The sequence below is a fragment of the Pogona vitticeps genome, chromosome 2, assembly GCF_051106095.1.
Source record: "Pogona vitticeps strain Pit_001003342236 chromosome 2, PviZW2.1, whole genome shotgun sequence".
Lineage (NCBI taxonomy): Eukaryota > Metazoa > Chordata > Lepidosauria > Squamata > Agamidae > Pogona > Pogona vitticeps.
Window position 1 is genome coordinate 284,854,759 of NC_135784.1, and position 27,275 is coordinate 284,882,033.

At 40.3% G+C, this 27,275-nt stretch overlaps 1 protein-coding gene and 1 long non-coding RNA gene across 5 annotated transcripts in view; one reads left to right on the forward strand and one right to left on the reverse strand.

Annotated features, from left to right (window-relative positions):
* On the forward strand, positions 1 to 26,323 carry LOC144586399 (uncharacterized). Of its 3 annotated transcripts, XR_013541203.1 has the most exons (4): positions 1 to 14,478; positions 17,845 to 17,933; positions 19,166 to 19,247; positions 23,545 to 26,323. It is a non-coding gene; the product is annotated as an uncharacterized LOC144586399 (long non-coding RNA). The 3 variants fall into 3 exon arrangements; XR_013541202.1 differs by having other exon boundaries at positions 1 to 17,933; XR_013541201.1 differs by having other exon boundaries at positions 1 to 19,247.
* Positions 1 to 27,275, reverse strand: part of RAB3C (RAB3C, member RAS oncogene family) — a 152,465-nt gene that overhangs the window by 15,365 nt on the left and 109,825 nt on the right. The window lies entirely within an intron of this gene.

The following is a 27,275-nucleotide window of genomic DNA, read 5'->3' on the forward strand; positions in this document are numbered from 1 at the left end:
AGCTTAAGGTGTAATGTTTTTGAATGGATGAACACATGGTTTTGCATACAGAAACAAATTTATGCAGTAATAGATACTTTATAAGTAGGTCCTCCAGTTTTGCATTGCTGTTTGAACATTAAATACTAGCAAAATGTACTTTTTTCAAAAAAAATGTAGCAAGGTCTGGCATGATTGTCCTGTGCTGTGTTATTTCAAGCACAACATAAGGAAGAAAAAGCAGAGAGAGATTGGTGGTAAGAGTTCTATTAATGTTAAATATTTAATTTTATTATGTACGATTACTTTAATGACAGCAATCATAAATCTGGTTGGGTAGGAATACTTCTCTCACACACACACTCTGAACCATGCTGAGTTCTTTAAGAATCTGCAGTTAATCATAACATGGCAAATAGCTTTTACAAAAGATGTACCGGTCACCATGGTAACCTTGTAAATGGCCATAGCTCAGATCCCTCACTGTGTCAACCTGTTAGCAGCTCTAGACAAATTCATTTTTGGATTATTGGCATAACTATATTCCATTAAGAAATGGAAGATGTTTAAAAGATGTAAGACAACGGAAGGAATTCAACAATTTATCAGAAGCAGAAATGTGGCAATTTTTTTTTAAAAAAAATCATTTTTGATTATTGCCAAAGGGTTTCTGTGATTCAAAAGGGCATGCAGTGCCTATAAATGGTATGTATATTTCAATTTTCTTAGATTCTTTCACTCAGTGTTTATTGAGATGACTGAGAAATTCTGTCTCTGAATTTTTTTGTAAGTTCTGCTGAAATACAGTTCTGTTGGAGTTTTATTTACAAGCTTGAATGCTGTCTGTAGTTTGAAAGAACAGGAGGGACCAATAGTTCCTTCCAGCTTTTGAAGGTCAAAGAGAATCCTGCCTCTCTGCTGATGTTCTATCCCTCTCTTTTGTTGATTGGTAGCAACTGTTTGCTGCTGTTAATCTGTTTGGTTGGTCACTGGTATGTGTGCAATAAAGAAAGCAATGTACACAAATCAGTAGTTTCAAACAAATGTAAGCAAAAAAAAATTTTTTTTTTGTCCTAAAAGCATCTCAGAGTAAATTATTAAGACTCTAAGTGCTAGTTAATAAGAAAGCGGTGGGCTCTTTGGAACTTGTAGTTATTCTCTTCTGTGGATCTTTATACTTCTAAAGAGAATTTTACCAAAAATTTAAAACCCTGCAATGGAAACATGGCTGATATATTTAAACGTTTTCAATGTGACTATATATGTTTGGGGATACCCAGTGTATTTAATAGACAAAGTGACAGACTAGGACTGAGGGGACCTGGATTCAAATCCCAGCTTGGCTATAGAAGCTTACTGTGGGACTGGAACTGAAAAAAAAAATCCTTAAATATCTCATTTACTTTGAAAGCCCTATTAGAGCAATTGTAAGTTGATTCTGACTTTATGGTGCATAACATGCCTCTTTACAGTTCTGTTGCATATATTTTCTTGCATTTTCAGTTGGCATTTTTATTTTAATCACACATATTTATTGTAGTCCTCTTGTTTTATTGTGTATATTTATGTAAATTAGGTGCCTTTTGTAGCAGAAGGCATCACAAGGTTTTCAGTGCAGTGTATCATCATGACTATACCCAGTCATGATGATACACAACTATTTAATTTTGTGTAAATCATAAACAGATCTGAGCGGGCGCTTGATTAAATATTTACATTGTATTTCTAATTTATTTCTCTTATTATATTCCAATTTGTATATTATTTGACTCAAATTTTGTTGAGACCTATGTCTGATCTTTTGCTTGTTAGACTGTTTTTTTAGTTGATAATATCCCAGAGCCTAACATTCCCAAATTTTAATTTTTTTAAAAAAAAAAAAAGCACTGAAGGATATGAAGAGGTTTTTCGAGTTTTAAAAAATTGTTTTTAAAAATGCTTCTTTGGGTGAGGAGGCACTCCTTGACAATCACTCCTTTCATATATGAATCTCTCTTTGGATTCTTAATGCTTTCAGCACTCACTTATGAGACAGACACTTGTTCAACATGGTACTATTTAGGACTTGTTGTTTACCTACTGTTAGTCTTGGGCAGAATTCCCAGGTTGGCCACTTGTTGAGTCTTAAGATATTCAAGAAAGGATCTAAATGGGCAGCTTGCCAAACTCTAAGGCTCATTATCTGACCATTGAGAAACCTTTCAATCTTGCCAAAACCAAGTGAGATTCACTTAACAACTACAATATGTAAGTCCCAAGAACATATTGCAGGATTTTGAATTTTCTGATTAAATTCCTCTAGATGTACAGCAGAAAAACAGGGACTGATAGAGAAGAATAGCTTCAAGTTCCCCAGATCAATCCACCATCAACTGGCACTTATAGTCTCAGTAACTCACTCTGAGACATAAGTAGGGGAAAGAATAAAAGTTTTCAATCACTCACAGTTGAACAGATATACAATCTGAGCAAATGGCTGGCTGACTTTCAGCCACAGGCCACAACAGACTACTTCAGCAGACGGACAGAGGGGAAAGAAAGGGAGAGCAGAGGCAGGTCTCTCTTTGAATCAGAAGAAGGGAAGGAATTATTAATTAGTGCAAGAGATGGGCACAAATTTAAAAAAAACAAATCACCAAATTCATTCAAAAATCACTAATTCATAGATTCATATTTGTATGAAAGAATGTCCACAATGAACCATGAATCAATGAATTTTTAGTGATTTTGATTTGTCAATTCATTTGACTATAAAACGCACACGCCACAGGCACCTAGAGATGTCAAAATTGCAAGGAAGCTTCCTCTGACTCACATCTACAATATCTCTCAGATTGGTGAAGATTAGGCTTCCCCAAGCCAGCTGCTAAAGGGTGTTTTCTTGAATTCAGTTTTCACAAAACTTGCAGGGCTTGTAGAGGAGCCTATTTGTGAGTTTGGTGTCTCTAGGTGTCTGGGAGGGGCTGTTTTATAGGGTTCTAAAGTAAAAAAATGAATTGACAAATCAATTCATCAGAAAAAAAAAATCTGTAAAAATTATCATAATTTGTGGTTTATCGACCTTGATGAATCACAAATTAAAACGAATCACCATTTTTCTGATTCATGCCCATCTGTAGTTAGTGCTTTTAGTGACTGAGAATCACTGCAGGCCAGAAATGTCCCTTCTGGCCACACCTACTAGAGGCAGCATGCGAGGCTGCGAAAACTCTAACACGTCCTCATAACCTTGCAGACTAATGGTATGAAGGTGCTTGACTAGCTCTAGGAGTCCATCTGCTATCTCCCTCACACAAGGATGTAAAAAGAGAAGTAACAAGGGCACTGCAATTTTATGGTTGATACAGACGAATTTGTTGAGCAGGAGATTTGAGAGGTCATGGCTGTGTGAGGAAGAAGAAGCAGGTCTGCTCCAAGATGGAAGAACTCTGTTTCCATTTGTCTGAACTATAGTGTACACTAGGAGTGTAAATCCTTGCTAGGCTCACCCCTGATTAGAGGTAGGGACGAATAGAAAAATGGATCGCTTTTCCCGATGAATATAGCTGATTCATTAAATATTCATCAATCTGTATTTGTGGGTTCCAGAGACCCTCACAAATACGAAGGGATGAATATGTACCAGTTTTTATTCATCCTTTGTATTTAAAAACAAAACAAAAACAAAATACCATTCTGCGTACTGGGTGCTGATCGGCTGATCAGCACCAGAAAGGTAGCCACCACCCTGTACAGCCACCCAATACCAAAGCCTACCCCACCCCTTCCTTTCCCTACCTTAGGTCCCATGCCACCCCACCCCCACCGAAACCCTCTTACATTAATCGCTGCTGCCAAGGTCTTCTGGCCTTGGAGCCATGCATTTAAAATTGGAGACATTTAGGGGAGGGAAGCTGCAGCTGCCATCTTCGCAAAGTGCAGCCTGGATTCCCTTAGCCTGCCTTAAGGGAATCCTGGCTGCCCTTTGCAAAGATGCAGCTGCAGCTTCCCTACCCAAAATGAAGCCACAGCCACCATCTTTGTACAGGGCAGCCAGTCTCATTTTTTACATGCCGTGGCTGTGAAGGCCTGATGGAAACCTCAGCAGTAGGATTAAGGTAAGAGGGTGTTGGTGTGAGTGGGGTGGGGACTAAGGTAGGGAAAGGAAAGGGTGTGGGGGTAGGCTGTTGGGGTGGCTGTCTGTGTGTGGGGGTGGCTGACTATTAGCTTCTGGTCAGTTGATCAGCGACCGGTAGGCAGAATGGGCTTCTGTGCCGTGTGGTAAACTCTCCTGGAGGGACCCAATTTGTGGGTGGATAACTTGGATGTCCGATATCCAATCTTTACCAAAGTTGGCAGGCGTGTTGGGCAAAGACATAGGAAGCTCCATTGTGATTCTGGAGTCTCTAAGTACCTGGGGGGAGTTTTCCTGGGGGTCCTCTTTGTGACTATATAACTCGGAAATCCATGATCCAATGTTCACCAAACATTTGGGAGTTGTAGAAAAGTGTCGGAGGAAGCTTCCCTGCAAGTTTGATGTCTCTAGATGCTTAAGGGCCAGTTTTAGAGCAGTTTAAAGTGCAGACAAATCAACAGATTGATCCATCGATTCATCAAATAATATTCGTATATTCATATTCATTGATCTGTTAACCTTGACGAATAACGGATAAAATGAATAACGGATAAAATGATTTGTCCTCCTCTCTACCCCTGATCCATGAGTAGGTGAACTATTTTGTGGCACTCTCAACAAGAGAATGAGAATCGTTTTTGTTTTGTTTTCTATAGAGGAAGCAAATTTATGCAAACAGTACACTAGTGCTTTACTGTGAATAAGTAAAATTACGCAAAATGTCAGGTTGCCACTTTGTTGCGTGGATTTTCAAGGATTAGACATATTCTAATGCATTATTTTAAACCATCAGCCAGTTCTTCTCTGTTTTGCTGTGTTTGTGTGCTTACTTCACTTCTTGATGGCAGTTTTGCACAGAGCCCCTGTTGGGAGAAAAATAACTCTCCTTATTTGGAAGTAAAGTATCCTTCAGAGTTTGAAAATTCTTCATTCAGTGCCCTGTCAAGTTGAAATAGCCTAAATCAACGAAAGTGAAGAATTTTGCAAGTATTTTCTACAGACTTATTGCTTATGTCCTTTTATTAAGTTTGATCCAAGGCATTTTGCTACCTGAGGTGGAAGAGAAAATGTTCCCTTACCATGTCAAGGTGCATTGTACCCACAGCCAGCCAAATTGTCTTGGTACATGGGGCTGAAAATCTCTCCATTCTTGGTAGTAAAGCTATGTACAGCCAATGATTTGTTGTTCTTTCATGGCACCCCAATCTGTTGCCTGACGCATCTGCTTCAGTTTGCCCATCCCTGCCTTCAATTGTTTGCACTTATAGTCATATGCTGGAACAGTGAGGAAGTGGCAGAGACAGCTTTTGGCTCAAAATAAAGCTATGTTGCAGGGATACCCTTTCTGTAAAATCCCAGATCCCTCCCTTTCTTTCTTTTCAAGAGGAAGAGTTATTTACCTCTGACATAGATAATGCCAACAGTAATGTCTACCTGTAATGCTAATTTTTTTTCAAGAACAAGACCCTTTGAAACAGAATTTTTGAACTTTTATACTTTCACCTTTATACTGTCTCACTTTCCTGAACTTTTTATAAAAAGGATGGCAAAAATCCTATTAATTGAAACCTGCTGGCATAATGGAACTGGGTATACATATATCTCACTGTCTATTTGCCTCAAGTTAAGAGGTGAGTACAGACATTTGCTGTTGCACATCAAGCCATGTGTCTTCGTGCACAACAGCAACAGCCTATTCTAATTTCTTCTAACTTGAGGCAATTTTCCAATGAGATTTACACAAACTTTGCTATGCTGGTGTAAGATTTTTCAGTAAGATTTTTGCCTACGTCCATCCCATTGTGAGAATCTGTTCTCCAATGGATTAAGAAGAAGAACATGAGGGAATGCCTTTCTCTATATACACCTACCTATCACTAAGATCTTTGCAGGGGGGGGGGGTTCTTCTGTGTCCTGCCATGGAGAACCATCCACTAAGCGGAGAAATTGGCAAAAGCTTTCTCTATTGCTGCACCTCATTTAGGGAATGCCTTTTCCTCAGAGGCTCTCCTGGGACCAACAGTAACTTCATTTTGGCACCACCATAAAACATGGTTCTTCACTGAGGCATTTAGGGATTAAGGTAGTAGGCTGATGAGGTTTCCTTACAATTATTGTGTTTTTAATGTCTGCATACAGTTTTAATGTTTTTGATGCTTTTAAATGTTTCAAAATTGAATTGCTTTTATATTAATTTTGTTGCTGTTCTTCACCCTGAGACTGCAAAATAGAGTGGAATAGAAATGTTCTAAACAAACAAACAAACAAACAAATGCATTGAACGTGTCAGTTTTTCTGCTACATTCTTTGAAATAATTTATTTTCTGTCTAAGTGAAAGAAATATTTTACATTAAATGATGTGAGACAGATAAAAGCTGCACATAAATTGAGAAAAACACTGAATTTTGATGTATTCTAAAATGGAGGGACTGCCTACATGCCCTTTGCTTTCTTGTTTAAATTCAGGTACAGCTTTATTTAATTACCTCCCCCCCCCTCTTGTCTACAGTGGTGATAAATCGAAATGGTTAAGCAATTTCTCTTTGACTGGACTTTTGTACTTGATTTTGAATGACTGAATCCCTCCTGCCCCTCAGGAAATACAGTCTGCTCCCTTTATATAGAGGCAGAAATTACTGTATGTCTTGGAAAAGACAATGAGACACTAAGTTAGTCCATTATACAATCTAATTTCATATGTTTATATCACATAGAAATAAAAGTAAATCAGAAAAAGATATTTTCATACTTATGTTTTCTTGGGGATATGCATTCTATGTACACAATAACTGTATTCTGATATTAGTTTAATTCCGGGCCTCAGTGAAGGCAGACACACAGGTACATTTTAGCTTCTGGGATTTCTTTTGAATGGTATCAAGTTAACCTGTTCCACCAGCAGATCAGCTCCCGCCAGCACAATATTTTCTGTATTTTTTTGGGGGGAGGGGGCAATTTGGAGCATATGGGTGGTGGTGGCATCAGGAGCTGCAGGGAGAAGAAAAGGACCATCCCAGCACATGTGAAGAAGCCGGGAACCTGGGAGAATAAGAAGCTGCTTTGTAGTGAGTGAGTGTCTTGGTCCTTCTGGGCAGCATTGTCTCCAGAGTCTTCCTTCATAGAGTAACCCTGCCCTGCATTGCAATGTGCCCTACTACTGAGCCACAGCATGACATTAGACTTCATTCATTGTATTAACTAGCACAATCTCCACTCCACCCCATCAGACACAACGCAAATTATTTTTTGCTAACAACGGAGCCCCAGACTGGTATTATTGATGAACTGATGATAATACTGATTGACCTGTCCTGCATCAATAAAAACCTGCCCCATAAATCTTTCAGAGGTTAGAAGCATATAACAAAGGGCATCTCTGCTATTCTCCGACACTGTCAACCCATACTGTAGGATTTTCTTTTTTTCTATCCCCTCAAGCACCATTATTGTTCATTTCCATCATTCTGCACTGCAGTTAGTACTAAGGCTGTTAACAACATAATCTACGCTTGCATCAATGCAGCTATGGCCTCCCCGCAAACTATTTAAGCATTAGTGGCGCAACTCTTTTGTACAGAACAGTAGGAGAAACTTTTAGCCTCTATTTTATTTTAAAACTATATTTGACAAAATAAAAAGCAAAGAACATATAGCATGCAGGCAAATCTGAAACCAAGATTAGAATGTCAAAGCAGACATGAGAAAGCAGGTAAACAGATTGCTAATAATAATGTAGGCAGGACATCAGAAGGCATAAACAGGGAGTCAACAGATAAAGGAACTGTTCAAAACCCATAGGCGGCAAGGATTTCTATGGCATGCAATGGTTTTTCTGCAATCTTTATTTGAATGTATAAGTACTGGCAAGTTAAAACATGTTTATGAATAATCTGGTGAGAATTATGTAGTTTTTCTTTTGTCCAAAAAGTCGTATTTTGACCTTTTTAAATGTCATATTTCTGATTTATTTTGCAATAAATGTTCTATTTCAGTCATATTTCGGTTGCTGACAACCCTCTTGTTTGGCAACAATTACAACATTTTTGTTCAGGAGTTTGGGAAGTGGATTATCAGTACTGATGGTTATATTTTGTTTTATAAATTGTGTGAAGTTAGGGTACTGGTCAAAATCATTTTAATACTCAACAACATTGTGATGCTGTGAAACGTAAGAGTTGTTTAGCAAGATTTATCTTCATTGAGAACAGACAATATCTCCTTTTCAAGAGAGCTTCTTCTACAACTGCAGGTTCATGAAATAACCAGCCAGAATTTTGTAACCAATGATGGTTACTTCAAATATTCTGTTAAAGAAATTTGGTAGCGGTAGCCTCAGACATTTCTTAGAGAAGTACACCAGTTGCCAGATTCCAAATAAATCAACTCTAAGGAAAAATTAAATCTCTGCCTGCTATGAAGATGTGTAAGGAAAGACAAGATCTGTCATTGACAACAATAAGATACGGGTGGTGCTGCAGGAGACTCTTGAGAGTCCCCCGGACTGCAAAAATAACAAACCTATCTATATTGAAGGAAATCAACCCTGAGTGCTCACTGGAAGGACAGATCCTGAAGCTGGGGCTCCAATACTTTGGCCATCCCATGAGAAAACTCCTTGGAAAAGACCCTGATGTTGGGAAAGTGTGAAGGCAAGAGGAGAAGGGGACGACAGAGGATGAGATGGTTGGACAGAGTCATTGAAGCAACCAACATGGATTTGACACAACTCCGGAAGGCAGTGGAAGATAGGAGGGCCTATCTCCTGGTCCATGGGGTCACGTGCTCTGGTCCATGGGGTCACAAAGAGTCGGACATGACTTAATTTAACAACAACAAATTAAATTAGCCTTATATTTCATTAAATATATATAGAAAATGGATATATCTTCACTTATTAGGAATGAGAGATTGGCACAAATACTTTCTCAGGCTATAGTTCTCAGAACCAAATTGATCAGCAACTATTCTGGCTGAGGAATAGTGTAGTGTAGTCCAGTAAGTGAAATTTCGCACTCAGATGGGAATCGAATTCCTCACAGCAATATAGTCATAGATATGAAATAGAAATGGAGCTAGTGGACGTGGAGGTGGCAAAATGTCATTTTCTCTTTATTTATTTGCATGAGGAACGCACATGGCTGCTGCCCTATAAGGTTCCCCTTGCCCTCTCTTATTCCAAAAACAACTCTATAAAGTAGGTTTGACTGAGAAGTATTGACTGGCCCAAGGATATCAGGCAAGCTTTGTAATTAAACAGGGATTGGTTTCTATTTTCCAAGTCCAACACCTTAACCATTATACTCTTGCTAGCTGCCTCAGATCAATAGTCTACCTCAGATCAATAGCCTGGTCAAATGATGCAGAAGTGGAAACATTTTGGTAGAAAAACAACGCAAAATTTAATAGATTTAACTTGAATAATATGAAACATTTTGTCTTAAATTTCATCATATACAAACCTACATGTTATGCAAATGAGAATGCCACCTTTGCAAAATATGCAGCTCCCAGATGCGCCGAACTGGAGTATGGCAACCTTAGATTCATCTGGCTTTCTGGAGGGATATTCCATGAGACCCAGTGTGATACAGTGGAGAGACAATCAGACGGCTATTCGGGAAACAATCCCTTGCTGGCCATGGAAACGTGCAGGGCAATAATAAACCACTCCTTGAACTTCTTCTTGTTAACTTGGAAGCCATTTGATGGCACATAACAACATTCTGTTCACATTTTGTTTTTGTAAAGAAGCTACTAAGCACTCTTGGCTGATGGCCTTCTGACCTCCAGGGAAAGTTATGGACATGACAAAAGCAAGATGGAGGTGATTTCTAGCTCCTGCCATAAGGTGTTCTCTGCCTGGGTGGTATTTATACCTAATGTCACATGTATTGCCCTATTTATATCCTGGCATCAGACACCACTGAGTGGGGTTTTGTGGAGTTATATTTCTTGTCCTTTTCCAATGTTCTGGAGAGTTTCTTGATAATCTGATCAGCAAGGTCCTATCTTTCTAATTACTGGTTATCTATTCCTGTTCTTCAAAGCAGATTTTCAGTTTATCCAGCAATTCTGTGTGTGTGTGTGTGTGTGTGTGTGTGTGTGTGTGTGTGTGTGTATTACACACAGAGAGAGAGAGAGAGAGAGAGAGAGAGAGAGAGAGAGAGATGGCTGGATAGCTCAGTGAGTTAGTCATCTGGCTGCAGAGACAAGGATTGGGACTTCAGTAGCCCACAATGCATCCTAGATGAACCATCCTGTGTGGCCTGGGACAAGCTGCACAATCTCACGATACCCCAGAGAAGAAGGGAATGATAAATCACTTCTGAGCCCTCTCTACCATAAGTCATAATTGACTTGATAGTGTGTGCATACCAATACAGCCAGCTTGGTAACACTTTTTTAAAATCATAAGCTACTATAAGGACACTTGTCTTTCTGCCTTATGACATGATACAAGATCCTGCACCATCTTGAATCAAGGAAAACTGCCACAATTGCCACTGACTTGCGATATCAGTTTCTCTAGCAAAGGGAAGCTTATGATGCGTTTCATCACATCACATCATAGGACCATTTTATCATGTGGAACAAAAGAGAAGGGGAAATGACCAGGATTCTCTTGGGCTACTGCTGATTTTGTTGCCATTTTTTCTTTGTTGGCACACTTACAGTGGTGGTAAATGAGGGATAATGGGATTATAGTGTGTACCCCATCACAAGCACTTAATGAGACCCCTTCAAAAAGATGTGGCAGCTCTCTGCAGGGAGACCACCTACAAATTTACTCTTTTGAGTGTCTGTCTCTGCATGTAAAAAGTCTAATGCTCCACTGATACAAAGTCATGGGTGAGTGAGGATAGATCTTTACCTGGAACTTCTTGCTGTCAGATTTTGTCACTTTATTTTCTTTGCAAGCACTAGACATTTAATTTGCCTTTCGTAGGTAACAGCACTTTGGCACAGTCCTGGCCTACTTGCTGTCTAGGAATAGTCGCTGAATGGTTCATACTCATTCAGGCTGCTGTGCATTAAAAACCACAACGAGGAATTTTCAAGCCGCATGAGATTCCTTACCCTTAGACAAGTCCTCAACAAGGTTTCTATAATTTGCACTATCCATCTCTGTGCAAAATAAGCAAAGAAGAACCACAAGAAGCATGGAAGGATTGACTGATTGTTTACATAGGCATTATATGATGATATTTAAGTCGAAACAACAACAGCCCCAAGAAATAGAACCTGGATCCATCTAGGAAAAAAAAATCATGTGTCCTCTCAATGAGCCACAGCTATCGCCACCTCTTTTCAAAATCAAAGCAGCAGACTGGACAGTCTGTGGCTTTGAATGGAAAAGTCAATCTCTTTATAATCTATCTCTTGAAGGAGCTTCCTGAAGCTTCTTTTGATTAAAAGGAAAACCGTGGTGGGGAGGGATACAACGGACTATGATATCTACTGTATACTTGAAATCGCTGGAATAACTGTAAAAAAAAAAAAAGAACAACCCCATTAACTGGGAGCAGTTGGCCAGCTAACTATTGGTTTCAACAGCATGTTTTCATTGGAACATGAACCAAATTGCCTAACTTCTCACTTCAGAGAGATTCTAATTTAATTTCTCACAAAAACATCAATAGGCTGAACTAAAATCCTGTCATTGTAAGATACATTGTGATAATTTTGCACTCTGCTCTGTAACTGCACTCCATTTCCACAGTAAAAAGAGCGATCAAGCTGGTGTGATACTGTAAAGGCAATCTGTGATACTGCAGGAAGTGAACAGTTAACACAAAGACAATGACAACTGGCCTCCCTAGTGGTAGAGGACGGATTAATCAGTTTAATCAGTTTAACCAGTTTACAAACGGCGCCTCTACATACATACAAAAAACAGCCGTAACAGATTAATTGATTTTCATTGCATTCCTATGGGAAATGCCGATTTGACTTATGAACTTTTTGACATACGAACATCTTCTGGGACAGATTAAGTTCGTAAATCGAGGCACCACTGTAATGTCTGTGCTCCTCTTTATTCATTGTTTGCTGTTCTTTCATTTTATTTGTATGCCACCTTTATCCTGGTACAATAGCCAAGGAGGCTCTTAACATGAATGAAAAAGGCAGTAAGTTACAAAAGCATTAAAAAAAAGCAGAATTAAATAAACGAGCAATTATATAAAAGCACAGAATTAAAATAATCTAAAAAAACATTTAAAAGTACTAAGGGAGGGAAAATGTTGTTGCTTTCTGTCTTACATGCTGCCATGTTTACTGAGGTACTCTCACAGCTGGCCGTACCATTAGGTAATATGAGGCAGCTGCCTCAGGCAACAGTCAGGCAACTTCATGATCAGGCAGTACGCTGATAATCATTCACACTGTTACTATTATACTTTTGCTGCCAGGGAAATGAAGAGGTGATTGCAGGATTTTCTACCTCATATTTTGCAACAGCTTGGCTAGCTTTGGGTACTAGCATTTAGGTGCACATGGGTGAGAAGGAGTTCCATATTCCACTCTGCAGAATATCTTAGGATGTACCTGAGTACTCCAAGATCTTGATTACAATGTTTGTCTTCCTCCCCCCCCACGCCTGAAATAGCTTTGCAGTACTTTTTATTTAGCTGTCTTTCTACCAAACACTTCTTTCCATAAGCGTATCAGCACAACCAAACAAGTAAACAAACCAACCCATTCCACTTGCATCAATAGACGTGTAACTAATTGCAAGCTTACATTTCAGAGTTATGCTGCCTGGTGGTATAAAAGGACAAAGGAGTGTGGCATATGAATAGCCTAACTTATTTGAACACATTTGTCGCTGTGGGGTACAACAACAACGTATGTTAATTGAGAGTTCGCGTGTCACACACAATGCTATGAGCTATGCCCTGCCGGGAAAAGCGATTTAGTGGCTCATAGTTAGAAGAAGGCTGTATGGTTTAGTAGTCCTCCTATTGGGATACCTGCTATTAAATTATGAGTCTTTGCAAATGCACAGCATGTCTCGTCATCAAAGATTAAGGCTTAAAAGGAGGATAAAAGGGGGGTGAGGAGACAGAACAACAATCTATGATGCTCGTGAAAGGCTATTTGCAACTAAATGAGAATATATTATGTTTTTTAACTACTTCATTTCACGAATGTTTAGCTCAGTTTTATTGTTCTGTGTGTAAACATAACTCCTTAATTTCATGTTGTCAGATGTGCACACAAAAGTATTGATTTAGGTGCGGGTTGTCGTATTATCTTCCTTGTTGAAGATTAGAACAAAGTATTCCTTTACCTTCATTGCATTATCTTCCTTTCATCCTTACGTAGCCCACCCTTTCTTTCTTGGGATAAATCAGACCCATGAAAATTATATTAAACACATTAAATATAAATTTGGCAAACCAGCAAATGTGCACAGAATACACATTTGCACATGAAGTGTATCCTGAAGGAAGGGTGGCTAGTTTCACACTGTCAAAGAAGAAGACAAGAAAGGACAGGAATTGGCATTAAATTAGAATATCTTACTTATTTACTTTGTTTGTTTTCTACCCTGCTTTATTCCCTGCAGAGGAACTCATGGTAGCTTACAAAAGGATTTAAAAACACAAATGTTAAAATAATTTACATAAATAATTTGCCATTAAATTGGAACCAACTTATAGCAACCTCAGTAGGGCTTTCAAGGTAAGTATGATATCTAAGGAATGGTTTTACCACTTCCACACATGCCCAGTGAGTTTCCGTAGCTGAGTGGGGATTTGAACTCAGGTCTCCAAAGTCCTAGTCCATCCCTCTATCCAATATGGCTCACTGGGAACCCCCCCCCCCATTAAAACAATTATAGATATAAAAAATCACATTATTCAAAAACTGTTAAACATTAATTATTAAAAGATGTAAAATAAAACCTTGTGAAAATAAGTCTGTCATGATCTAGGTTATTGAAGCTAAAATGAAATTTCTAAATGGGATTTGTAGTCATGGAATGGAGTAGAAGGAAATCATCTCAGCCTGTGTCATTTTACTAGAAGCATCGAGAACTGTTTTTCCTTTGCAGCTAGCCGGGAATGTTATCATGTAGATAGCGTGGCCAAGGCTAAGCTTGGCGAAGACGAAGACGAGAAGTCATAACATCGAGGAAGAATGTCAACAACATCTGCAGTTCTCATGAGAAGAGGAGGTGGAGAGAGACAAGAATCCTTCATCCTGATTGGCTTACGCCAGTGTAGAGTGAAGAAGGGGTTTTTTTCAGTGTGTGAAGAAAATGACAGGATGATACAGAGAGAGAGACTCTTTTTTGACTCTTTTTCTAACTCATTTTTGGATTAATGGATTTTACCATGGATTTTTGATTTTTGAATGGACTTTGGAGTTCCCAATGGTAAGATGTAGTTTTTAGTAGGAGAATAGAAAAGGGGGCTAGCCTTTCCTGTTTTCTAGTTACTAGAATTTTCTTATTTTGTTTTTGTAGCTGGGATTTGCTAAGATTCTAACTACCTGTAGTTATGGAAATGATTTTGAATGCTATGCTTTGCAACAAACTGAATTTATCTAAATCTTTATTTTTCTAATAAAACAGTAATATTTAAGAACTTATGCTTGGTCTCTTGAACAGGTACTTAATTGGTAATCCATACTTAATTGGATTACTTACAGGCCACAAAACTAAGCCACTTTGAGTCCAGTGTTTTCCTGAGTTCTGAGAGTTCTAAAGGTCTCTAAGACTCATGGTTATAATTTGGTTTCTTAGAGGTTTTTAATTGGGAACAGACTTGGGAAAGGGTGCCAGTGGGACAGCCTGGTTGAGACAAGGACTCATCTCAACTCAAATGGGGGTCAACTGGACCTGGAACCTCTCTATTCCAACCTTCAGTAATCTCTTAGGAGAGCTGATAGGCTTACAAAACTAGGAGAGCTGATAGGCTTACAAACGATTAATGACTATTAATGACAGGAACCTCTAGAAGTTATTACATAATTCATTACATCACCTTAAGTCAAAAGCAAGAGGGGGGCACAAAACAATAGTCTGGGTAGTCCAGTACATTCGAATCTCTTTTAGCAGACAAGCAATGTGGAACATGACCTACTACTGCACTATACAGTATTTCCAATAGTTCCTTGTACACCACTTTCAGCTCTTACTCTATTTTCTTCCAAAATACAATAGTAGGGCCACTAAAGGTGCAGGCCTTTCCTACATTTTGCTGACAGCGCCCTGATGGCACAGACGAATAGCAAGCTTGCTACACACTTAAAACAGCACAGGGATGAAGCTGCTTGGGGAAAGAGTATTGGCACTGTTGCGATATGTTGGTCAAGAAAAGGATGAAGCTAGGCTTGAGCCAAGAAACTGGCATCCCTTTTCATTTTTGTGACTCTAGGCAGGGGTACAATGAATGCAAAACCCTTCCCAATTCTATGGAGGGAACCTGAATACTCAGCGGGTGGCGGACATGAATGACATTCAGTCACCATTATTACTCAGATGTGCAAGATGATGAGGACTTCTCCCCACTCCTTTTCAGAAAAATACCTTTGGGAAAAAAAATGCCAGATTGTGACTTGGCAGCCATTCAGCTGACAGTGTTATGAAACTAGAGCTAAGAATACACCTAGGGAGGAAGCAGGAAGCTGATGGACCCAGGGGGCAGTCTTTTTAAAATCTGCAATTCTTAGGTGTTTTCTCAGCTCCAGTTTCTAAATAGTCAGCAGTCAGGCTTCCACTAAGTACTGATTTATAGGACCTCACCCCTCAGGTGAAGCAACTTTCATCCTTCAAAATTCCCTACCATCACAAAGTATTGACAAAGGTGTGAGGTGAGACCTTCAAATAGTTCAGTATGACATGCTCTCTCTGCTAATCATTTCTTCAATTCCAACCATACCCCCTGAAGCAGTTCTAATTATTAATAATTACATGCCAACAAATCTGACTTATGGCAGTCTTTTGTATGGAGTGTTCAGGTGTGGTCTCCCATTCCTTTTCTTCTGGGGACTCCCTGGGACTGTGCAGCTTGCCCAAGGCTGCACAGGCTGGCTTTTTTTCATGTGAGGCACAAATTCTCAGCCTCTGGCTCTGCTGCTACATACTCACCTCACAGAACAATCCAGCCAGCTAGAAGTTGTCCTGTCAGTACAGAAAGACTAGTGTTACATGCAGCTGTCTGTAACAACTGTTCTGTTAAAATTTACAGCTAGGCTGTTCATCATGTCAGTACTTATAGCCATGTTTTCAGGAGAGTATACTATGCAGTCTCTGTATTGACCCATATTAGCAAACAGGCTCCAATTGTTTTCATTTACACCAGAAGCAGATATCTCATAATGTTAATGAGTCTTAATTGCCTGTTCAAGACCAAGCTGCTCCAGAATACTTTGGAAATTCTTCCACTTGCAGCCACTGTGAGAATTACAGGTAAGTTAAGAGGGTGCAGGGAAACCAAAGGAAGTGGGACAAATACTATTTTTGTCCCTGCTAATCAACAAGTGCTGTTAATTTGACCCCCAAAAGCCCTGGCTTTATCATAGCATTGGTAACATGGAGGGTTTTTTTTAAATTTCTCCTCCTAGTTGTTTTCTCTATAGAACAGGCATATCAGAAAGAGCAGAAAGTGTCTGAGGATATGGGAACTGACTATAGTAATTAAAGATGCTTGATGGAGTCTTTTGGGAGACCCCCCTTAATGAACAGCTCATCCTTAAAAGGACAATCATGAGTCATAGTTAATTATGCAAAAAGTCACAGATGAATACATAAATTCTGGTACAAATCCATACGTGTGTGTGTGTGTGTGTAGTGTGTGTGTGTGTGTAAAGATTAAAGTTATATTAATATTTCCTTATTTCTGATTAAACTAGGCACATTCTGGTGGACATATTACAACCCTATACCCATAGAAGGATGACTGAAAACTAGGACTTATTTGTGAATTGCCTACCAAGCCTCCTAGAGCAATGTAAAATAAAATACACAGAAAACATTTCTTTGAAAAACATATGAAGGACAATTTCCACTTTTACAAATCAAAGGCCATACAGTATAATACAGTTTTGGCCACCAGCGGGACTCTCCCATAGAGGGAGCCACCATGTCTTTAATGAGTAACAATTAGGCTACCTCTGGTAAATGGGGATGATTGACAGTAAACAGTGTGTAGGAGAGAATGTTTGGAAATCAACTGGACACTCAGAAATAAATTGCACTGTGTTTAATATGACCATGGGTTAAAGCCAACGTTGTGCTGGTAGCAGTTAGGGCAGAATTTTCCTTCTTCTCCCCCTTGTAGCTTTCTATGCTATCCAAAACTCACGTGAGTTGATTTCCAAACTCCGCAAGCCCTCTTTTGGGAATGCATTGGGGGGGGGGGGCTCTACTGTCACCTTCCAGGTTCTACTGAACTTTGTCATTCTACCATGGACAGCCCCACTATTGGGTTCTGCCATTACTTTCTGTTAAGGGTTAGGTGATCAGTGCTTTAGGTATCTGGCTGTGGAACCAACGGTTGGGAGTTCAATTCCCCACTGAGCCTTTTTGACAAGGGGCTAGATTCAGTTATACAAAGCACCCCTTCCAGCTCTGCAGTTCTAAGGTTATTATGTAAATTTCCAGGTGGCAGGATGGGGCTTCTGCTTTGCACTCAATACCCCAGAATTTCCAGGTACAAATGGAAAGAATGTTATTGAAACTCAGGACATTTACCACTAGTCAGTGTCAACAAGTTACCTTCCTGTGTTCTGTATTTAGGTTTGTAACCTAAGAAGACCAGAAACAAAACCCAATGTTGGACTGACACAGAGGGATGTGATATTTGACATTTGACTTCTGTAGCTGCTGTGAGTGTTTGTTCATTAGCTTCAATTTTATTTTGTAGATATGTGTTTAACCTCCCTCAGTTAATATAGCTTCCTAAGCTTATCTTGCACAGACTGGTTGTGAAGTTGGATAACCAGAGAAGTCCCAAACTGTGCTTTATTGACCCTCACACTAGGCCATTATTTTTCAGGAGACTGTAATGAGGTTAGCTAAACAGTAACTGCATTAATTGCACTGAGATATCGATGAGTCAGACTGGTGCTCTCCAAGAGCGGGGGTGAAACAATTAAAATTGTTTTTCAGAAACATTCATTAGTGGTCCCAAGGGAAGAGATGGGAGCCATTTTCCTTCCCAGCTGCATATGGTAACCACTGACTCATCGCCTCCCTAAAGAAGAAGGTCTGCCAATAAAATATAGCAAAAGAGGACATTTCTAAATTTGCATATGCACATACCCTATCCTATGAAAATGTTATGCAAATTTGTGTTCTCTTTTGTCCTCCTTTTTGGTAAAGCATCCTGTCCTTTGTTAATGCATAAGCAACCATCCTAAGATGCATTTAAAAATTGTTTGCAATACTGGGCCAGCATGCAAGTAGAGAAGTGTCCCTTAGAACTTGCTGGTCAGAATCCTATTACATATGCTTGCTGGTTTTAAGTCTATCAGTATAAATCTCAATGGTGAATTGCCACAAGTTAAGAAGTCAGCATAGGCAGCTGTAATGCAGAGTTTAAAAATAATACTTTTTTTGATGACAGTTCCCAGTATTCCTTAGCCAAGAACACCTGTATGGTAGCTGAGGGAATCTGGGAGTTGTTGTTCAAAAATAACTCCTCCAAACATGATCTCCAGCATGTTCAAAATTGAAACTGTCAAACTCTCATTGGTCCCAGGCAGAATAGCTAATGGCCAGGGATACTGGGAGTTGTAGTCAAGATGGGTAGGGGGCCATATGTTGCCTGCTTCTTCCATAAACACTACCCTTGTGCCTAAGTGCGAATTCTTTGCAGAAGGAACTTGCCTTTAAGTGTATAGGTATAACAGCAGCAGCAGCAGCAGTAACAAGAACAACAAGAGTTTTTTCTATGTGTCAAGGAGAGATCATGCTGACAAATGTAGTGATTTAACAAATGCCATTAATGCATTGTATTTTCTACAGTATACTGTTCACATGCATGTGCATTTGTATAAGTACTGAAGCTCAAGGAACCTGCAAGGAGAGCTAAAAAGCATTTTTTTTTACCTTTCAGCTGCTTCAGCCAAATATAGGAAAAAGCTCCTTGAAAGAGTACCTTGTCTAGAGGCTGGAAATCTTCAATCTTCCACGCTCTGGTATTCTCTGTGAATCTACCCATCCTTTAGGACAGGGTGGGCAAGTTATTTGGGTTGGGGAGGGGCAGTTTTTCTGGGTCCAGAACCTCCCAGAGCCACTTCACATGATAGACCTTTGGCTAAAAAGAAGGAAAGGGGGGCTACACCTTGTTTGAAAGAAGGATCATGTCCATAGAGGGGTATAATTCTTCTGTTCTTTCCATGGAGGGCAATAAAAATTTAAAAAGCAGGGCAGGACAGCATGTTTGTTGTTGTTTAGTCGTTTAGTCGTGTCCGACACCAGAACACGCCAGGCCCTCCTGTCTTCCACTGCCTCCCGGAGTTGGGTCAAATTCATGTTGGTAGCTTAGATCAGTGGTTCTTAACCTTTGTTACTCATATGCTTTTGAACTGCAACTCCCAGAAACCCCAGTCAGCACAGTTGGTGGTGAAGGCTTCTGGGAGTTGCAGTCCAAAACTCCTGAGTAACCCAAGGTTAAGAACCAGTGGCTTAGATCAGCGGTCCCCAACCTTGGGCCTCCAGATGTTCTTGGACCACAACTCCCAGAAGCCTTCACCACCACCTCTGCTGGCCAGGATATCTGGGTGTTGAAGTCCAAGAACATCTGGAGGCCCAAGGTTGGGGACCACTGGCTTAGATGACACTGTCCAGCCATCTCATTCAGGTTCAAAAACAGCTGAGGGAATCATGTGCTACCTCTGTGAGCCACATGACAACCAACTCTGAATTATGATTGGCCACTGTGGTTCTTATGAAAGCCCCATTGCTCTCCACCTGACACATTTGGTGGTAAGAGTTTGTTCTGTTTCTGCTGTAAAGCTCTTTGATACAGAATTTAGATTACCTTTCCTTTTGTGTGCTCCATTGCTAATTTTTTTTTAAAAAAAATCTTCCTGAAAAAAGATAGTTTAGCTTTCTTCTTCCTTAATATAACTTATTTATTTTTAATTTTGGCTTTCTGTAGAGCTGTTTGATTGCTCTTTAATGCCGCCTTTCATCTGGTAATCTTGTATGAATGATAGATTATTCTTTTATTTTGTATCTGTTGTTATATTGTCTTTGTTTTTTTCATATAGAATAAAGTAGGATATCATTTTTAAAAATAAGGACAACAACCCATCATAAACCAATCAAGTACACAATGATACAGGCAGAAATGGCTTCTGGCACACCATGTCCAGCTCCTCGCAGTCACCACTGTCCAGCCAGATTTTTCCAGCACATGAGAACTTGTGCCTGAAGAAATGAGTCAAAAGGAGTAACCAGCCTATGAGAAGTGCAGTGCAGTAATTTTCATTAGCAGTTACAGCAATTAGTACATTCCTCCCATAAGAAAGAAAGACTGGTATCTGCCAATTCAGCAATGTTCCAAATCTTGAGGGTTTTTAGCTCCCATCAGGATTCCAAAATAAGTGGCTGCAGCACTTTTGCCACAAAACTCACACTCGTATTTTTCTCTTTGCTCTTCTGTTTTCTGTGCCTTAATCTCTTTCTGCCTCACAGCTGGGCCATGTTATGTTTAGGAGGACAGGCAGACTGTGAGAGCCAAAACAGACCGCTTCCAATCTTTGGTCTATCGATCCATCCATCTCACTCTGACAAAGCTTAGAAAAGCCAACTTCTTTGAACTAGAGATGGTCATGAATGGTCATTTTGGTGGTACGTGCCAGTTTGTCCTTTGGACAAAGAGGCCTTTTGGCACTTCCCAGTCCCCGTGAGCACCCACTCAGAGGCAGTGCCCTGGATTCCCCCTGCCCCACCGTCTCCAGCCACTCCCTCTGAGTGGTCAGCCGGATGAGGTGTGGCTGGGAAGCACCAAACACCTGTCCATCCAAATGACAAACTACCAAACTATAACTCCCAGAATCCGTCAGCCACCGTGGTTGCTGTAGTTCAAAAAGTCACTTTTCAAGCTATTTATTGTGTGGGAGGCACCAAAAGGTGAACATTGAGACACACACATCACATACAGTTTGCAAATATGGAAAAATATATTACCTCCCTCTTTATTTCCTATTGCAATAACAGGCTCCGCCTTTGCCACCACCTTGCTTTTCATAACTCCACCCATGGGTCAGGGGGCCTGAAACTCCAGAGGCCTGGCATCCCTAAGCAGTGCTAAAGGACTAGCTGTGGGACAGATCCGTGTGACTTCACTTAATATTCGGAGGATGAAGTAATATTCCTCACAAACAGCTTGTCATTCAATCTGTCTCCCTACATTCATGTGAATGCAGCTTTGGGTGCTTAATGGGTTCACAACCAAACTGGACGTTTAAGGTGGACGAGTGAAAAACCACACAGAAACAATATATGCAGAAAAAAAGGTAGTGCAGAAGTTGCCGTTAACAAATTCTGTACTGACACTGTACATTTCTACACAAAGGATGAGTCTTTATAAATCCACACACCGAGCCCATATATCACAGAAAATATGAACAATTTAACAAACGTATTGATACCAAATGCTGGACAAATAGAAATATTGCCACAAACCCACAGAATATGGATTCCTAAAGCCGGGGGGGGGGGGGGTTGTGCTGCTTCCCAGTCTCAAGAACATTAAGCACTCACCTTAAGATTACCTAGGATGAATACTTAAATAGAAATGCAAGCTGAATTTGCACAAAAAGGGAGAAATAGCTCTTAAGGCAAAAGACATCTACCGCTGATTTTTTTTTTTTAAAAAAGCCTGCAACCCAAGCAAGAACTCTATTTGCTGATTCACTTCCTTTCATTCATCCATCAGGGGTGGGAAACCCCTCCCTCCAGCCTCAAAAACAGGGAGGTATATTAAATAAAGGGTATTCTCCTGAGATATGCAAAAAGAGCCAGAATAACTTACCTGCAGGGAGATGCGCAGGAAGGGAATGGCTGCTACCCTGCAGACCAGAAAGGACTGGGGCCTACAGCACAGACCTGGAATATGCAACAAAGCCATCTTTGGCTTTTTCCAGGAGAGGCTGGGTGCTGCAAGGAAGATGCCACAGAATCCTTATATGGCAAGACGAAGACAGCGTGGAGCTGCATGCAAAGCAGGGTGAATTAAGTGCGCCGATTACAACGAACAGCTTGCTTTTTGCACTTCAGTTCAAAGCTTCCCAGCTGACCAGCCACTCTTCTGGACTGACTGGCCACTAAAAAATAAACAATGGCTCTGGCTGCAACACAGGCGTCACAGGCAGAATGAGACGGCCCCTGATATATATATATATCATTCATCTTTTTATTCAGATTGCTCTTCTTTGTTATGGACTGTGGGGTGTGTGTCAATAATTTACTTTGCTGGATATATGCTACTGATTTGGAACCTTGTTGAATGGGATCAGTTTAAGAATCTGGGTGGCTTCTGTTTACATGTAACTCTAACTGCCTCCTCCAGCATATTCCTGGCTTCTTCCATTCACTTGTACAAATTTGCTTTTGTGCTGGGCTGGGCTCTCTCTCTCTCTCTCTCTCTCTCTCTCTCTCTCTCTCTCTCTGTGTGTGTGTGTGTGTGTGTGTGTGTGTGTGTGTGAGAGAGAGAGAGAGAGAGAGAGAGAGAGAGAGAGAGAGAGAGGTGCTGTCAAGTTGGAAGCAACCAAGGGACTGTCCAGATGGGCATATAGATCAGTATTTGGATCACTATTGGCACAGTTTGGTTTGAACCAAACTGGAAAATCAACAAGTGTGTCTATTTAGATAGATCCATCCTGCCTTCTCAAGAGCTGGATATTAAAAGCGAGGATGGAGAAACCTCCTCTGTTTTTATTTTCCTTTTAAAAAATATTTCACTAACTGATCCAGTGCAATTCTAATACCATGCTTGGTTGAGGCACTGCTCTTTTGACAGGCCAGTGACTTTATTTAAAAACAACAACAACATGGAAAGCCACTTTGGCCAGCTGAATGGTAGCTGTGAGAAAAAGCAGGAAAGGGGGTTATGTCAGTTCCATGGGCACCACCCCATAAAGCAGCACAGTCCCAGGTGAGGAGAAAAGCAGGAAAAAGTCGGGTTATCTACCTTATGCCTCCTCAACCTTCACCTTGACATCTTCTCATCATGCCAGTACTACTTGCCCTACCACTGCTACCACCTCCTTAGGTAAAGGTAAAGGTTCCCCTTGACATTTTTAATCCAGCCGTGTCCAACTCTGGGAGGTGGTGCTCATCCCATTTTCAAGCCATAGAGTCAGCGCTTGTCCAAAGACAGTTTCCGTGGTCACGTGGCCAGCATGACTAGGGAACGCTGTTTTGCATTCCCACTGAGGTGGTACCTATTTATCTACTCACATTTGTATGCTTTCAATCTGCTAGGTTGGCGAGGAGCTGGGACAAAGCGACAAGAGCTGGATTCGATCTTATGACTGATGGTCTTCTGACCCTGCAGCACAGGCTTCTGCGGTTTAGCCCACAGCGCCACCACATCCCCACCTCCTTACTCATGAATAAATCTGGGAAACTTGTTTATGAGGAAACGTACATGCCAGTAAACCGGTGACCCGAAAACTTGTGTGGACCCTTCTCGCAGAAGAATAAACTTTTCCAATGTGAACAGAAGAATCACTCAAGTGAGAGATAAAATAGATTGCACTGAAGATACAGTAAGAATCTTTTAAGTGCTGTGGCTGTCCAAGAAAAAATCCTGACTGCCCACTGCCCATCTGTTCTCTACCTTTTCTTGCTGCTGCCTCCTCTTTCTCCACCATCGCTATCACTGCTATCTTGAGAGGCCACCGCTCTTGCAGGCTGGCCAGTCCCTGTGCTTCCCCCCCCCCCCCCCGCTAATAGGCTGGCAAACTTTTAAAAAATTAAATTGAAATAAAATTAAAAATATTTTTAAAAAATGTTTGGTCACCTTTGTGCATGTTGGCAAGGTCGTGCACAGAGGCACCCTCCTGGCAGAGGCTAGCAAACTAATATATAGGAACCAATATAAACTAATAGGAGTATTACTAATAAATGGCCTCTTAACTGCCTTTTTAATAGCTTGGAGTGTTCAGATATATTTCAGCTCCGATTTCCTTCTCATTTATGGTCTTCTGTTCATTCTTATTTCAAAATAACATTAGGTCAGTAATAAAAATGATAATGGGAGGACATTTGTAATAAAAGTGTTTGCACAGGATAAGAGAAGGAAATCACACTGAGGCAAATAGGGCAATAATCTTCAATTAACCATCAGAGGGGCAGACAAGTAGAAGGGGCACAGTCAACAGGAAACAATAAAACAGTCTGAAGCCACAGTCTGAATTAGGAAATTTCTAATTAAAGACACAAAAGGCTTGAAAAGTTTTAAAGGTACCCTGTTTCTGTACAGTGGGCTGGCTGTTGTACAACTATATTTTATTGCAAGCAGAGTAACAACATAATAACAAATCAAGTCTGAAGAATCAAAATAAAAATCAAGTCTGAAAGAACAGAGTAACATAGACCTCATCAGAAAAAGAATTCAACTACAAAATTAGTTTGTTTCCTTGTAAAAAAATAATTGAACAAAGTACTGCAAATCCATTTTTCATCTGGCTAGTCTCCATCAACTAATGTCTGTCAATTTTTTACCCTGAGGACTCCCAGCCCTACAGCAGGCAATGACATTATAGTAGCTCAGCAGAGCAGTGCCAGTAAAGATATGACTGGGGCCGGGAACTAACTCATAAAATCACCATATGTGAGCTGATCCTCCATGATCTCAGAGGGAGAAAAGTCAAATAGCAGCAAAGTCAACAGGCAAAAGGAGAATCTCTCTCAAATAGCTGGTGTTTTAAAACTCTGCAGCTTCTGCAGGATTCTATGAATTCATATTTCAAATCATAAATATCTTTCACTAATTAGAAGTATTTTTTTTTCTGTTAAAGCTACAGGACAAATTCAAATAAATACTCAATTTAGGAGTACCTAAAGGTACTCTTCCCTCCCCCCCCCATATGAAACATCCTTTTCAAATGATACAATGCATTATTCTTTTCCTATAGTATGCTATGCTGTCCTATACAATTTATAACTGAGAAAATATTAAGGTGATTGTTGGTTTTTTGACTTTTGAAACAGAAACACAGATGCACTTCAGAATCATCAGCAAAAATGGAAATCATATAATTACAATAGTAGTAATGAGAGTAATAATCAGGAAAGCCTAGTATTAAGACATTTCCAACATTACAAAAATATTGGTTGAGTTCTAGTAGTAACTCCCGCCAACCTAGCGGTTCGAAAGCATGCAAATGCGAGTAGATAAATAGGGACCACCTCGGTGGGAAGGTAACAGCGTTCCGTGTCTAAGTTGCACTGGCCATGTGACCACGGAAGATTGTCTTTGGACAAAAACGCTGGCTGAATGGCTTGGAAACGGGGATGAGCACCACCCCCTAGAGTCGAACACGACTGGACAAAAAATTGTCAAGGGGAACCTTTACCTTTACCTCTAGTAGTAAACAACAACTAAAGTTAGGCCCACTGAATCAATGGGGATTTGGTAATCTGTAGAGCATACTATGTAAAGCTCAGAGGTGATGCATAAGGAAAGCAAAATGGATTTGCTTTTTAAAAAATGAAATACTTTATAATTCTAACAATTAATACATAAAGCTACAGTGGATGTATATATGATGCAGAAGGAGATATACAAGGATATAGATGGCTTCTACATCCCTGAAACATTTATGAGCAACATTTTTTCTTTGAAATAATGGGGTAGATTATGCCTTAGAAGTTCATGACTCATTTGAGAGAAAATAAAGCTAGTGTCCCAAGGAAATGAATATATATATGAAAAAGAAAGATTACTTTTAGTCTTCACCCATTCATGGTTGCTGTATTCAGAAATCATTTGCACTGTTTTGCATGGTCTTGGAAAACAAAACTTTCCTTGCATGGCTTATGAACAGAAATGCTGACACGTGGTTTTCAAGTTAAGAGAATTATCTGAAATAGTGACCTTGATGCAGCTAAACCACTTCCCATTACTTTAGAATCCAGTGCTGGGTTGCTGGAAGCTGGCGCTCTTTTTTTGTTGGTGAAGGCATAACACAGGTAGGTGGGGGAGCAGAGCAGAGCAGAGCAGAGCAGAGCAGAGCCAAGGACAAAAATGTAGAAACTGATGTACACACAGGCAAGCAAACATTCATACATTTGAATAGCAAAGGGTGACACGGAGCACTGGTCCTGTATGGCTGTTAAGGAGTCAGACAGGAGTGGAATGGCTGGGGCGGGGGGCAGAGATGGGGCAGTATGCTACCGCCCCAAATGAATAAGACTCCACTGAAATCAGGTGATAAGAAAGCATGTTTAAAAGCCATGTTTCTGTGAGCTGAGAGAAATGTGTGGTTTAGAAACCAACTAATGTGTGCTTTGTACCTAAGTTTCTGACCCATGGAGTAGAAAAACTGAAATCAATATTTACAGTCACTAGGCAGCAATCATGCCAGAACAATAAATGTCCCCAATGGTGCAAAACACCAATAAGTTGGGTAGTTCTTATCTCATAAACTGCCTTGCCTGTCACAGTTAAGCTGATGGCATGGATAGTAAAGTTTCCCCTTGACATTTAGTTCAGTCGTGTCTGTCTCTTGGGTATGGTGGTCATCCCCATTTCGAAGCCATAGAGCCAGCATTTGTCCAAAGAGAGTTTCTGTGGTCACGTGGCCAGCACGACTAGTTACGGAATGCCGTTACCTTCCCACCAAGGTGGTACCTATTTATCTACTCGCATTTTATATGCTACTCATGTCTAAAGCTAGGCATGGAGGATCTGTTCCCCAGTTGAGGGTTCTAGATCCTGAACATCAGTTGCTGGACCTTAAACATAAGGTGCACTAGGTTTTATTATCCAGGAAGAAAGTGATGACCGGATTCCCATTATTTTTAGCTAGATGGGCAATTCAGAAGGTTTGAATTTCTTGCCAACTAGGCCAGGGCCTTTTGCTGCCTGAAGCAAAGGACCGCCTCCCCTGTTTTGTGTGCAAAAACTGACTGGACTGCCAAGCTGAAACTCTTATGATGGGACAGCATCATCATTCATCACACCTGATGGCACTGAGCCAGTTGAA